The 16261-nt window shown below is 41.0% G+C and overlaps 1 protein-coding gene across 4 annotated transcripts in view; it reads right to left on the bottom strand.

Moving 5' to 3' along the window:
* LOC117229600 (uncharacterized) overlaps positions 1-16207 on the bottom strand; it is an 85059-nt gene extending 68852 nt beyond the window's left edge. For 2 of the 4 annotated variants that reach the window (XM_033486176.2, XM_076520147.1), the window contains exon 1: positions 14763-16207. The gene's annotated coding sequence lies outside the window, so the exon portion shown is untranslated. The remainder of the gene's footprint in view (positions 1-14762) is intronic. The other 2 variants (XM_076520148.1, XM_076520149.1) reach the window with 2 other exon arrangements.
* Positions 16208-16261: the final 54 nt, after the last annotated feature.

Here is a 16261-nt window from a genome sequence, read left to right as displayed (position 1 = left end):
ACCGACGCGAACTGACGCGCCTGGATAGGACAACACGCCGTATGGAAAGCCGGTTAATTCCCCGTGCACCGGCCAATAATTTCTTGTCTCGTCGACGCCGGTCGATAAGCGGGAAATCGAGTTACAGCGCGCTCTCGCTCGCCCGTTCCTGTTTCCGGACGAAATTCAACTCCGAACGAAATATCCCGGGGCCGGACCGCGGACGCCCGAGCAACAATCCCGAGGAGATTTCCTCGGCATGCTCTAGCGGGAGTTTTCCACCTAATTTACGCGCCGCCTAACTCGGAGGGCTAACTCGAGTCGCGAGGCCCGACGGAAGTTCTCGTCGCACGGCGGAAGAATTCCGAGACTTTCGACAGATTCCAAGACGGGATATCTAGGGTTCATGGTTTTGATCGTCGCAGCAGTCGCGCGCGCGGTCGACAAACGCCGACGAACCAGGATGGCAAACAAAAGGGTGGGTTTGAAAAGGATTCCTCGAGTCGCAGTTCCGCGCATAGGGTTGTCCCGATACCATCGAGGCATCGATACGTCTGGCAGGTATCGAAACAAAAATATCGATACATAAATATATAATATATAATAATATATAGTAAATAAATATCGAATGAATATTTACAAATTTTGGGTAAACTTGGACGATCTATAGCTTTTAGATAGGAACATGTGACGACTCTTGGTCGTTTTATTTCTATTTCTCTCTCTCGCTCTCTTTCTTTCTTCTAATTTAATTTCATCGTATGTTGATTTATATATGTTATTTCATCGAATGCGATGATCATGCGTGATGACTAGGCTGCGGATTTTATGCATTTATACAAGAATTGGGTGAGTGAAATTTCAAACAACGAAAATATTAAAAGAATTTAAGGACATCTATATTGTATTATTTCATAACATATTATTATTTATATTATATTATATTTATTTATTATTTATTATTATTTATATTTATATTTAGATTATATTACTTCATAACATATCATCATCGTATTTATCTATTTATTAATTTTTAAACGAGCATAGCTCTTTAAATACTTTATGCATATAATACATACATAGAAACTAAGGAAAGAAAAGAAAGAGAGAGGGGGGGGGGAGAGAGAAAAAGCAGTGATATTATATTTTTTGATTCATTTTGATGTCACCGAAAATCGATTTCGGCAAATCAACAGTTAGTTGATTTTCAATAAATAAAATCATAGACATACAATTTACAAGATACGTTTATCATGCTGATCAAATTATAGATAACAAAAATATATATTTAGGATTCCTGAAAACATTCGATTTCTTATGCTATATCAATTACTGCAAAACGACACGTCGCCGTACTCTAAGTACACAATCAACTAACAGAAGCTGTCTTCACCGATTGGAAATATCGTTGCAATCGTGAGAACCAAGCTATTACATACTAACACACGCAGAGAAATTAGTTATTTTAACCCGAGAATTTCAAATCAAACTATACACATCTTACTTTTCTGATATATTAATTTCGTTTAATGTAATAAGTTATTAAGTTAAATAGAATAGACAATTCTGTAAACTTCAGCAACAGAAATAAAAAAATCTAAAACTATGACCGTATTCAAGACAAGAAGACACGTTCTTGAACCCCACAAACATTTTCGGGAAACTCGAGAGTTTCATGATCCCGTCCCGTTCTCGCACACCTCTAATATTTACACATTTCATTTGCGTCGCGTTCACATAGCGCGTCGCAAGAAACAGCCGTTCTTTCAATTCAGGGAAAAAGTGAAGAAACTTAGTATACTCGCTTCCAAGAAAATTAAGAAATGACAACAAACATCTATGGTAGAGAAATAGAATACGATATCCGTAGTCTTCGGTATGCACGTCGAAAGTCGTTGTACGGTGAATATACGCGTCTTGTTACATTAATAAAATATCACAAAATGTCATCGCAAAATATTACTGCCAATTTATCACGTTCAACAAGCAGCAAAAATCTCGCATGAGAACATATATCAGGATAGATTCTAAAAAAATCTCTGGATTTATAAATACTCGCCAATTCGTTTTTACGATTTCGGGTACCCGAAAATTCTCAGGGCTCGATTTCAAATTCAGGTACCCGACCTTTCCGGGTAAACAAAATTTTCGGGTCCCGACCCGAGCCCGAAGAAAATACCCGAGCCGATTTTAACCCGAAACTTCAGGTATCCGCCCACCTCTAATCGGAACATCCCTGTTCACACAGTGTTTTGTAGTTTTCTGTATTATTCGAAGTTGTTATGGCGCCCCGTGCCAGTTAACTATTGTTGGCGAGGGGCACGCGTTGTTCGACGGGTCCCGGTGGGAAGACCAGGGAACAACAGATAGAATCGGCCGCGTAAGCTCGTAATCTCGATGGCGACCCAATCCCTAAAAAGCTCTGAAGGCAGAAGGGCAGCGAAAGGTCGTGCGAGACACATCAGGTTGCCGCCGCGTGCGCGGCATATTTCATTCGCATAAGGGCATAAACGATCCACCGATAATCCTAATACGACTATCGATATCGTTCGGGGCGTATAAAGAAACAGCGATACCATTTGCAAATCGAAGGGCCGTTTTTTGTTTCCACCTCTAGCCAGAGAAGGCATTGAAATCGATACGAAACAGCCTGGGAAAATTTTATTCGAAATAAAAATGAAAGGTAACTATTTCAAAGAATTTATTTCAGACCGTCATTTGAAAATGAAAGTAATATCGATTCGTTTGAAGTAAAGCGACTTTATATAACAAATTATCTCGTTATTTCTTTATTTCCAATTGGCTAAAAGAAGCCAACGCTGAAAATAATAATGAACGAAGAGATTTTATTCGATGACATCTTCGCAACAATATCTTCAAAGCAAACAAGTGTAAACCACCGATAAACATTAAATTTAATTTTACAACTATTCCAAATAATTATAAAATAAGGTAAGATATTACTTAAAATGATATTCCAAATGCGGCCAGATCTGATCCGAAAAGGTTTAAAAGGTACCCCATTTTACAATTATTCCAAATAATTATAAAATAAAGTAACATATTATTTAAAATGATATTTCAAGTAATGTCATCTAAAATGCGCCCAGATCTGGTCCGAAAAGGTTTAAAAGGTACGCCATTTTACAATTATTCCAAATAATTATAAAGTAAAGTAACATATTATTTAAAATGATATTTCAAGTAATGTCATTTCAAATGCGCCCAGATCTGGTCCGAAAAGGTTTAAAAGGTACGCCATTTTACAATTATTTCAAATAATTATAAAATAAAGTAACATATTATTTAAAATGATATTTCAAATAATGTCATTTCAAATGCGCCCAGATCTGAAAAGGTTTAAAAAGTATCCCATTTTACAATTATTCCAAATGATTATAAAATAAAGTAACATATTTAAAATGATATTTCAAGTAATGTCATGTAAAATGCGCCCAGGTCTGGTCCGAAAAGGTTTAAAAGGTACGCCATTTTACAATTATTCCAAATAATTATAAAGTAAAGTAACATATTATTTAAAATGATATTTCAAGTAATGTCATTTCAAATGCGGCCAGATCTGGTCCGAAAAGGTTTAAAAGGTACCCCATTTTACAATTATTCCAAATAATTATAAAATAAAGTAACATATTATTTAAAATGATATTTCAAGTAATGTCATGTAAAATGCGCCCAGATCTGGTCCGAAAAGGTTTAAAAGGTACGCCATTTTACAATTATTCCAAATAATTATAAAGTAAAGTAACATATTATTTAAAATGATATTTCAAGTAATGTCATTTCAAATGCGCCCAGATCTGCTCCGAAAAGGTTTAAAAGGTACCCCATTGTGATACGAATCGAATTTACGGTCATTACGGAGAAATCGATTGAGAAAACCTTAAAACCCTAATCGTCCTTCGCGAGCAAACTATGCCGTCGAGTCGAATACTTACCAGTGCACTAAAAAACATAAAACCGGATCGCGCGGGAAGAGATTCAAAAATCGGGGGATGGGATATGAGAAGGCAGTCCGAGACGAAACCGGTTAAAACGACGGTCGGATGCGCGATAAGAGTAGAAATTAAAAGCAGCGTAGGTGGGTCGCATCGATCCCGATGATTTTTGCCCTGTCGTGGAACAGTGCGGCACGGTGTGAAGCGACTCGGCGGAAAGCAACACGGTGCATATGCTCGGAAAGCGAGCACGATGACGCCACGCCATGTGTTTCCAGCTGGTTTACGGGGAGGGTTCGACGGAAGGAACTATAGGGGCGCATATGGGGTGCACGAAATGTTCTGGGTCTGTGGGCTTTCATGTGACTAGGGACTAGGGAGACTAGAGAGTAGAGCGACTAGCGACTTGCAGCCACCGGCGACCAGCGACGGAACGTCCGAGGGTGGCCGAAGGGTGGGCGGGGAGGGTCGGGGAGGGTCCGGGGGGTTCGGTTCTCCCTACCAGCTGGCTGCGTACTTTTTCCGCGTACGAATCGGCATGGAGTGCCCGGTCACGTCGCCCATCCCCCCTTTTAATTAGAATTAGACCGTGGCTATTTACGCGAAGTAACATCCCTTGCTTACGATTCGTACGGAGAGTTTATTTTCTCCGTGTGCGATGATCCAATAAGTCCAACGCCGAACTCTACACGATATTGCACTTTATCGAATCATTTACCCCCCCCCCCCCCACTCCCTCCTTTTTATAATCTAAAATTATTTTATGCAATGGATAGCACGGAAAGTCATCAGCGTATTTAAGAAAATCTAAACATACTAAGTATTTCCAAAATAATGAATTATTATTGTTCTTATTATTATTAATAGTATAATTAATAATTATAATTATATTATAATCTGTTATATTATTATTTATCCCCCTCCCCTCCTTTGTATAATCTAACATTTTTTCATGCAATGGATAGCCCGGAAAGTCATCAGCGTATTTAGGAAGATCTAAACATATTAAGTATTTCCAAAATAATCTATTATTATTATTATTATTATTAATAATAGTATAATTAATAATTATAATTATATTATAATCTATTATATTATTATTTACTCTCACCCCCCCCTCCTTTGTATAATCTAAAATTATTTCATGCAACGAATAGCCCGGAAAGTCATCTCCATATTTAAGAAGATCTAAACATACTAAATATTTCCAAAATAATCAATTATTACTATTATGATTATTATTATTATTATTAACATAATTAATAACTATAATTATATTAGAATCTATTACATTATTATTTACCTTGACATATTACACGTTTTACACACAAGAAACATGCTCCACTGTATAACTATATCGTCGATCGCGTAGAATAAAAAGCAACAGAGATCATGCGTGATTCACGGATCAAATTCCCGGTAAATATGCCATTTGAAAGCCACGTAGAAGGCATTGCCAGCCAGCTCTGCATTAAGGAGTACGGGTTTCGTAAACGGAGCCGTTAGATATTTCAAAAATAACAACACCGTGCGTCACTTATATTGTACTCTGGTTCGTCCTAAATCAGCCTTTACGTGGCGGTCGAACGCGTTAACATCCCATTTCCCGATGCGCGTGATCGTTGAAATAGCATTTCTTTCGCCGTCCACGAAGCGCGGCGGTGTCACTTTCCGCGCGAGACGCACACCCGACGAATTAAACATTGCTCCCGTTACGGATTATCGTCGCGCGTTCCCACATTATCGCGACGCGAAGATTAAACCATTTCGATAAGATAAAATAAGAAAAAAAAAAGTTGCGAGGTCTGGAGCGAGACAAGGTTCGACGTCGATTTCGATCGAAAATCGAGAACAGAGAATCAAGGAATCGCGGCCGCATTGTCCCGGTCGTCTTTTCAGCCTATCGCCGCGCCGCAACGGAGAGGACAATAGCGCCGGAACGCGACGCCGATTATTCTTTTTCCTTTCCTCGATTCGGGTCGAATCTTGGATTTTTTTCTGATCATCGATCGGAACAAGCGATCGAACGTGTGGCGGTGTAGTAACCAGGAAAATCGTGCCGGTAGCAAAAGAAGAAAAAAAATACAGCTGTTCCATTACTTGGATATCCCGAGGAAAATGTGTGATGTAATCTTTCACAACGGTCTTGCACAACGGAATTCAACTGAATGCAACCGCGGCGGCAGGAACGGAAACTGCGTTGCCTGAAAAATTGTCGGTGTTCTTTATCCGAGTCCCCTAAGTTAAAGTATTGTACATATAATATAAGATATATCTGTCTGTGTTATATTGGGTTGGCAACTAAGTAATTGCCGATTTGTTCAATGAAATAAAAAATTTTGTTTTTGCTTGGAATGAAGTTTAATCTGTAATGTATTTTCCATTTTGTTCGATGACCTTTTGCCATCTCTCTGACAACATGAAAATTCCACGCTCGTAGAAAGTCTGATCCTTTTCGGCCAAAAACTGAGTTCAGTGAGATTTTACGGAGTCATCATCGTTAAAAGTTTTACCACGAAGGGAGTTGTCCAGGGATCGAAATAAGCGGTAATCCGATGGCGCGAGATCAGGGCTATATGGTGGGTGTAACATCAATTCCCAAGCAATATCCATCAATTTTTGCCGAGTGGACAGAGACGTGTGCGGCCTAGCATTGTCCTGCTGGAAAATGACACCTTTACGATTGACCAATTCTGGTCGCTTTTCCTTGACCGCTGCATTCAATTTGTTCAGTTGCTAACATTCACGGATAATAAAAAATAACATAATAATAATAATAATAATTTTATAATATAACATTTACGAATATCATAAAAATGGGAGTGAGAGACATCTATAACTGAAATCGGCAATTACTTAGTTGCCAACCCAATACATTATTTAACACTACACCTACCAAGCAGTAATACTAACTGGCATGTACTGCTTCAGAAAAGTGAGAAGACCAAATTTCCTTAGAATTTGTAAAGTTTTTATTATAAAACTTGCTCCAATAATATAACTTATTCGAGCGTTTTCCACGAAAGAGTCTCGGAAGTTTTCAGAATTGCAATAATAATAATAATAATAATAATTTTATAATACAACATTTATGGATATCATAAAAAAAATCGGAGTGAGAGATATCTATAACTGAAATCGGCAATTACTTAGTTGTCAACCCAATACATTATTTAACACTACACCTACCAAGCAGTAATACTAACTGGCATGTACTGCTTCAGACAAGTGAGAAGACCAAATTTACTTAGAATTTGTAAAGTTTTTATTATAAAACTTGCTCCAATAACATAACTTATTCGAGCGTTTTCCACGAAAGAGTCTCGGAAGTTTTCAGAATTGCAATAATAATAATAATAATAATAATTTTATAATACAACATTTATGGATATCATAAAAAAAATCGGAGTGAGAGATATCTATAACTGAAATCGGCAATTACTTAGTTGTCAACCCAATACATTATTTAACACTACACCTACCAAGCAGTAATACTAACTGGCATGTATTGCTTCAGAAAAGTGAGAAGACCAAATTTCCTTAGAATTTGTAAAGTTTTCATTATAAAACTTGCTCCAATAACATAACTTATTCGAGCGTTTTCCACGAAAGAGTCTCGGAACTTTTCAGAATTGCAAAATAAGAAAGCGGTCGCTTTGACCGTGGTAAGGTTTAGTGTTAATGTATAATGATCAGAAAAATTATAGAGCGATTAAATGATCGCAGAATCAGTCGTCGTGTCCGCGATGCAACCGGTTATCCGAAAGATTGTATTTTCAAGGAACGATACAGTTTCATTGTCCGCCGTTGTGTAGACTCGCAAACGCAAACGGTTACTGCTCGTGCGAGAGCGTAACCGAAAACATTACCGCTGTTTGCGTAGTTGCTCGATTCGATGGCGGAGGATAAATAGAAAAAAAACGGCAACAGCTACTGAAAACTACCATAAACATCGAAACGGCAGAAAATAGAAGAAAATACGCGCGCGTATCGGCGCGTAAAGAGAATTTGCTGAGGACGGCGTATGTACACATAGTTTGGACGCGAAAAAAGGAGCAACAAGCACGTGCGATTAAAACGGAATCGATACGAGCGGAACAAGAATCAAATCCAGCTTTTGTACAGTGCCGTAGCAGGCAGGCGTTCCGTTGTTCTCCTTGTTATTTGTTTAGCTGCACTGTGAAAACGCGCCGATCGCGCCCGCGTCGATCCCGACTAATTTTCCTTATCGGTTTCGCAATTTAATAAAGTCGGAGAGTTATATTGTGCCGTCGTTCGCCGGGAAGAGATGCTCGTCGGATTGATTGGAAATTCGCTCGTGATTAGCACGAGAGACTCGCGCGACTATGCGAATGCCACGCCGACCAATATTCAACATCCGACTGCCGGGAGTGGACGTCGCGTCATGGGAACTCCATGGGAACTCGCGAGCGCGATATGTACAGTAATGTCTCCCTTACTGACGCTCAGATTGTCCACTAAAAGAAGGAAGAGGAGATACGATTATTCGAGCCTTGCGGTTTATTTTTATAGTTATAAATTGTCCACAATTATAAGAACGAGCCGCAAGGCTCGAATAATCGTATCGCCTCGTCCCAAATTATCCATTTTAGTGGACAATCTGAACGTCAGTAAGGGGACATTACTCTTGTTGCTTCATAGAATATACAGGATATCCCGAAAATGTCTCGTAATCTGGAAATGGGAGGTTCCCGAGGTCATTCGAAGCAACTTTTTCCTTTGCGAAAATTTTCTCCGATGCTTCGTTTACGAGTTATTAACGAAAAACACTGACCAATAAGAAACGAGCTCGGCTGGCGCGCGGCCGCCCAGCCAACGAGTGCACGGAGCCCAGTTCCGCTTGCGGCTCGTTTTTGTAATTGTGGACAATTTATAACTATACAAATAAACCGCAAGGCTCGAATAATCGTATCTCCGCTTTCCAAATTGTCCATTTTTGTGGTCAATCTGGACGTCGATTAGAGAGACATTACTGTACCTATTGTACCGTCGCCTGTCTCCCGTCACTTTCGATTAACCTTAACCAAAGATGTTCGCTGATCGAACGATGCTCCTTCTAAGAATTAGCAGCGCGTAATCGCGCGAATCATCGACTCGACCAATCGATTCTGCGGTCACCGTTCCGATTATTTTTGCGTAACAAAAACGTACCAAAAGCGTACAGTAGAATTCCTTTAATCCTTTGCCCTCGAGCGGTGACTCCGAGACACCGCTAAAAAATTATTACATCACGTTCCAAGATAATTTTTATATTATCAAAGCTTAGATACAAAAAATTGTCAAAAGTCTAACTGTTCTATGAGTCGCAAGACTCAATTTCATAAGCAAGAAATGCGCTTTGTCATATAAAATGGAAATACTATAGGTCAGAAATGTTAATTTACATTTACAGTTAAAATGGCTTCGGGTTAACCCTTTGCACTCGAAGCCGAATTAACGCAAAATTTACAATTGTTCTTCCCCTACTCACGGGTGCATTTTATGCATATGAAATTGAATATTGCGACAGCTACGATTTCGGCAATTCTTTAAATATAAACAAATTTGATTAATAACATTATTTTGAGACGCGACATAACAGTCTTTAATGGCGCCTCGGAGACGCCACGCGAGTGCAAAGGGTTAAATCGCCCAGAACATCTGCGAAACTGTGCGAACAATTCGGATACCGATCGCGGGACTACGGATTTTCTACGGTCCAATATTTATGGCAATAAATCGATCTGAGAAATACAGAACCGCGAAAACATCGGATGCGTCTGACAATTAGATTATAATACTAACATATTTATTAACCCTTTGCTCTCGAATCCATTTTAACTGTAAATCTGAATTAATTTTTCTGACTTATGGTATTTCCATTTTATATGACAAAGTTTTTCATTTTATGCATACGAAATTTATAGTCTTGCGACTCGTACAATAGTTAGACTTTTAACAATTTTTTACGTCTAGACTTTTATAATATAAAAATTAGTAACAATTTTAATGGTACTCCAGAATCACCACTCGAGTGTAAAGGGTTAAGATTGCTGTACTTCGACGAGTCTGGCTCGTGACGAGGATTTCCTCGTGATAATCTGCCGCGTATGAATGTTTACCGTTCATTGAATTCGGTAAAAAATTCTGTTCTTTTGTCATCAATATTTAAGCGTTCAAGTAAGAGCAGACAGTAAATGTAAATAAATCTTCTTTCTCCTTCAAGAAATAATTAGAATCGAAGAAATAATTAGAATCATTGTATCTGTGATGAAAATGGTACGGTAAGGGATTAAGATAAAATTGCTGATAAAATTCGACCGATTTCTGTCGCCAAAGTTAATCGCGACTTAACGGTAAAACAGTGAAAAGTCGAACAATTTCGAAACAGATATACCGTCGAGAAAACGTGAACGTACAGATTTATCGAGGTTGATAGAGGAAAGGCTAGTTGGACGGTTTAAACAAGCTGAAATTTACCGGGAAAAAAAGCGAAACTCGTTTCTAAACTCGATTGGTTGTAATCGCGTGACGTAATAAAACGCAAGTACTGGTATAAGAAACTGAGCGAAGAGTTCACCGATCCTCCTCGGGCAAGGGATTAATCGAACGCGGGTCAAAAGAGAAAGAGACGGAGAGAGCTGGATCGAAAATTCGATTGTTCGACTGTTCGATTATTGGGGAAAATGTGAGGCGCGAGCGCCGATACAACGTTTCAATTACTTGGATGATAAATTAGAAATGCCTCCAGTTTTTCCCGGTTCTCGGATTCGCGTTTCTCGGCTCGCCGATTCGATACCCTCGCGGGGGTTACCGGCGAGGTTTCTTGGTCCCTTGCACCCGTTACGACGCGTAGCAACCGGTGCACCCCGCAACTTACATCGGTAATCGTGTTACGCGAGTTTTAAAACACCTGTCTATCCTTTTTCAACGTTTCGTCACCCGAATGTCACATATTATCGAGTACCGGCTGTGCGCTGGCCGAGTTTCGACGCTGATTTTTCGAGCATAATTACATTCGAGCATGCATATGTTTCGCGAACGGAACGTAAATTAACTTATTAGCATCACTGCTGATTTTCGCGTACTCTTGCTTTTACAATATAAACATCCTCTTTCTATTAGTGTGTCCCATAAGTTCTTTCCGCGCCGTGCTATGAATGACTCTAACTGGCTGTGTTTATGCAAAACACGCAGGCTTATCTCTTGGCTGTTTAGGGTATCGGTTTCAGTCGTCCCAGAGCTCTTTTAGAGTACGTTTCGTTGGCGACAAAGCTCCCTATAAAATTTTGTCTGCGCCGTTCGCCAGAATTGGCGAACCGACGCGGGCGTCGTTTTTCATCAAGACAAAGGCAAAACCGCATGTTGCGTTGGTCGCAAAACAAAAATTATTGCAGTTTGATTGTAACGTTCTACCTCATTCTCCGTACTCCCCAGACATCGTTCCATCCGATTATTACTTGTTCTTCTCGTTAAAAAATTCTCTCCGTGAAAAAAGGTTTAAATTCGTAAGCGAAATAAAAACGCACCTTGATCAATATTTTGCAAATACGCCTCAAAGACGGCGTAACGAGGCCTCCTGAAAGATGGAAGAAGGTAATATCGCAGAACGGTTCATAGATAACTCGATAAATCAGTCTTAAACAACAAATATCGTGTGATCTTTTCGCATCAGAAAAAAGGAAGGAACTTATGGGACACCCTAATATTTCAACGCTCCTTTTGTCCTCCGTTCTGGGTGAATCAACGCGAGAACGTTAAAGCGTAATAAAACTGAATGGAGAAACGTGAACCACAGACAGAGTTAGATAACTATTAACCCTTTGCACTCGAATGGCGACTCTGAGGCGCCACTAAAAATTGATATGCTATTTTTCAAAATCATTCGAAGAGCATCAAACTCGTTTATACTTTAAAAAAGACTATTAAAATTGCATTGTACTTGCCAATAGGCCCAATTTCATACGCATGAGTCGCGATAAATGATAGAAAATAGAAATACTGTAGATCAGAAATTATGTTTTGGATTTCGAATTCAAATAGCTTCGACTGCAAAGGGTTAATGTCTCTAAATCGACGGGTCTTCTTTCCCCGATCATCGAAATTGTTCTCCGATCGTCCGGTTCGTGTTCGAAAGAATAGACGCGTCCGGTTGAAAGCTGCCGAGTCTCGGGCGAATAAGAACGAGTATCTCCAAGAACACTCGAGGAGCCCCCGTGCAGCCAAACTTAACGAAAATGGTTGTTCGGGACGTTGGACGGAAGAAGGTTCTCCAGTATTCCTCCCTACTCGTCAAACCTTGCTCCGCGACGGATTACCATCTTTTCCGTTCTTCGCCGTTATTTTCCATCGTTTCCCGTCCTTTTCCGATCTCCGCGAAACGCTACCGACGGAATGTTCCTACAACGATGACTGCGCGGGACTGCGAGACTGGCTCCGTTGATTGCTTCGATTCGAAAATCTTGGGATCGTTCGCTCGTCGATCGAGCAAATAATCGAGAAAGAAAAACCGCTGGATATAACGACAAAGGGAACACACAACAGATTTCTCACGGAAGATCATTCGAATGTCTAGCACATGTTCGTCGGGAAACAAATAACAATTCTTGTATTTTATTATTACTACAATTCTTATATTTTATTCTTGTATTCGGGTAATTAGTCTACGAATTATCGGCCATCGGGAAAGTCGATTGAGAAATGAAAACATGGACGGTATCGCTTGCGTCGAAAACCAGCGGTTTGTCCATTATTTTATGCGAGTTTTTCAACCTTTGCCTGGGGTCACAATTTAAGTTCTCATCGAATTGTCGATGCGACATCGTAGGAAGGCTAGAGATTACCTTAAAACAATTCGAGTGGTCTATTGCGAGGGGGACAAAAATCATATCTTTGCCATAGAACAAAGAATCCACAGAATTAAATATTAGGCAAAGAATACGCCTAAATAAATGAGCGAAACGAATATACGTACATCTAATATTTGCCAAAGACCGATGCTGTCCGTCTGCGAAACCTTCGAAAATCGAATCTACCCTTGCCGTGAACGCGTTAACGTTGAACGGTCGAGTTTTTTCAGGAAACACGGAAAATACGGTGGAATCGGGCTAGCGCGGATCGAACCGAAGCGAATCCGATCGGGTCGAATCGGAAGAGTTTGCGAGTCCGACGTTTGTACAATTTTTAGGAGAAAAGTTCGACGGGCAGCGCTGGTAATAGCGGTAAAAATCTCGCGCGGTGGCATCTCGTAACGACACTGGCTCCTATGAAATAGCAAGTACACTCGACCGCCTTTGAAACCGGTAGAAAAAGGCCGGCCGAGCGACAGGCCACTGGAACACGCTATTAAATAGGCCGAGCAGCTACACGGGAAATGATTAATCGTCCGTCGGCGCCGAACCGCGTCTTTTCAGCCCAAAAAATTGCGAACATGACAAATGCGATCAATTGATATTCTCCTATGGCCACGATATTCTGGCCATAGTACGGTTTCCTCCTCCCCCAAACCCGTTCCGGAACGTGTAACGTCGACCGCGGCGTGGAAAACAAATCGCAATCCCCGTTCGTAATTTCAATTTGGTTTTCTTCCGACGGCGTAACGAGCGTATCTATACGTTCCCGTGAAATTATTTTCTCAGGGACAAACGGTTTTTTTGGCTCAATTTACAACGTATCCGCTGTACAATTTCCGATCTTACGTATTTTTCCACGCCTCGCTTATTGCAATCTCTGTGAGAAAACTGCTGCAGTATACGAATCCATTTCGCACGGAAACTTGTATTTTTTATTCTTCCTTTTTTATGTATGTACCTATCCATTTCATAATTTCTACCCAAGAGAGTTTGTGTTTTTAATCATTTTCTAGCATTTAGATCTGTTCAATTATGTGTAACTTACTCTAACTTGGAATTTACCATGGAATAGCCAGTATTGGAATATATTTGTTTCTGCTATGTTGTATTAACCTACATGTTCGATTACAGTCAAAGAATTAACTTGCTTGATAGCCGTAGTAACATTGTACGTATGTGATAATCGTATGCTGCATTATTGTTTTATAAAATAATTAGCATGGAGAACTTGGCATGTACATTCGCACAGGATACATATACGATAAGCCCAAGGAATGAAAAAGTAACTTAATTATAGCCTAATGGAGATTGGAATTACTCATAACTCTAAAATTTCTCTATGCAAGTCGGTTGGTTGCTGTATGCATTTCTATCCATCGCAATTCCAAATAGAGGTTATGTTATTGTTTGCTCTTCTACATTCTTATCTTTCATTTAACTGCAAAGTACCGTACCTATTACCGGCAGAGACAATGCGATAACATTTGTTCCAATGTAGTGTCGTCAACTCTATCGACAAAACAACGCAGAGTACAACAAAGTGTAAGATACATATAGCGCTCCAAATGACTTGGAAGTGAATAGCTAGAATCGGTTATAAAGCAGCAATAAGAATAATAGTATGACATACCGAACAGATCTATTCCTATTAGAATTAAGATGCAACAAGTCTCTTCGTAACGCTCTAATGTAAGACTAATAAGTAAGAGATGCTTGTCGCCAAATGAGAATACAGTTCCACAACGTAGTTGTAAGAGAATCTCCTGAACAAATTTACCTACTGCTAAGATAGTACAAACAATACTTGCATCTATGCTAATGAAAACACCAAATTGGCCAATGTCTAGAAATTAATATGCATTTTGAAGCCGATAACAATATGTTCCTCTTGGTAGAACTGAGAAACCTTGCGCTTGAGAGAGCGGAGGAAGCATTTTCAATACGCATTGGTATAGGTAACATTGGGTGTACTCACTCTGTGGATAGTAGAGGATCTAGGAAGGATGATACTGCTGGTAGAGCAGGTAGACACGGTAGTGGAGGACCGGTAAATTCCGGTAGGATGCAGGAACATCGGGCGGCACGGAGCTCGCGTAGTGGCCGTGGTTTCTGCTGATCGTACGCACTAGTACCGCCGTACACGCAGAGTTATCCGGCGAAAACTGGATGCTACGTAGCGCGTATATCCAAGTGGTTGAGTATCACGGTATTCACGGTATTCACGGCACGACACGACACGACACGGCACGGCACGGCACGGTGCACATCGAGGCGAGGCTAGGCGAAGCAAGGCACGACACACAGAGCACGTTACAGAGCCACTGAAATGCACGGGACACGTAGAAAATCTACGTGTTGGAACGATCGGGGAATCGTAGAGGCACCACCTCGGGAAGGCAAGATTCTTCGGAATAAGTGCGACGGCGGGGGCTACGGATTAATATGGCCGTCCCTCGTTGACACAGAGTTTGGAGTCACGCGTGATACGCAACGCCGTGGAAACGCGTAAACCAGGTTGACCAGGGTATCGTCGGCAAGAGAGAGGCTCGTTCGTGTACGACGCGCACGCATTTGTTTCACTCGCGACACCAAACACACACCACCCGCGATATCCTACGTGCAGCTACTCGCTTCCCGTGGTCACCCTGTTGTATATTTTCCACGCGAGCTCTCTCCAGCCTTCTCCTTCTCGCCCGTTTGTTCTAGCCTCGGCTGTTCCTGTCCGTCGATTTCTCCAACGAGCACAATTCGACGTTCAACCCCTTGGCTGGGCTGCACGTTCCTCGCTCGTTCTTCCTCGTTTCTTTCGCCTCTCTCCCGTTCCTCGTCGTTTTCGTCGAATACACCGAAAGGAGGGATCCAGCGAGCACCGCGCTCGCGTTCTTAAAACACCGATAACTTCCTCGCCGTAACGTTTTCTCGTTGGAGCGCGCCACGAGGGTCGCGGAAGCATTCGAGCGATCGCGTTCTTTTCACGCTTCTCGAGGACGTGACGCGGCCTTGCTGCGAACGACGTCAACATCACCACCGTACGCTTTCATGGCGGCCATCTTTTTCGAGATACGCGAATCGCGGAACGGGAAACGCACACGCGCGTGTGTATATCCCGCACACATGTACACACGTGCCACTCGCTCGCGACTACGTATACGCAATATGGCGGTCTCCGATACCAACACCTATATACCAATGCCAGAGCCGAGGGAGACACTTGTACGCACGCATACATATACGACTCGGCCGTGCCAGCCTGGATATTTTGGATGGCGAACAGCTAAGCCGAACGAACGGACCATAGAACGAGGAACGGTTCAAGTTCCTTGTTCAACGGAGAAACGTGGCGCTGCTGTCTCCTCTCGTACTCTGTCTTTCTCTTTCGTTCTCTTTCTCTCTCTCTCTCGCTTTCCACGATGCTTCGCAAATCTTCCCAGCCAATCGCGACTCGATTTTTAATGTGTAACTCGTTTCACGAAC

This window comes from Megalopta genalis, chromosome 3, assembly GCF_051020955.1.
Source record: "Megalopta genalis isolate 19385.01 chromosome 3, iyMegGena1_principal, whole genome shotgun sequence".
Lineage (NCBI taxonomy): Eukaryota > Metazoa > Arthropoda > Insecta > Hymenoptera > Halictidae > Megalopta > Megalopta genalis.
This window is presented reverse-complemented; position numbering and strand designations above follow the sequence as displayed.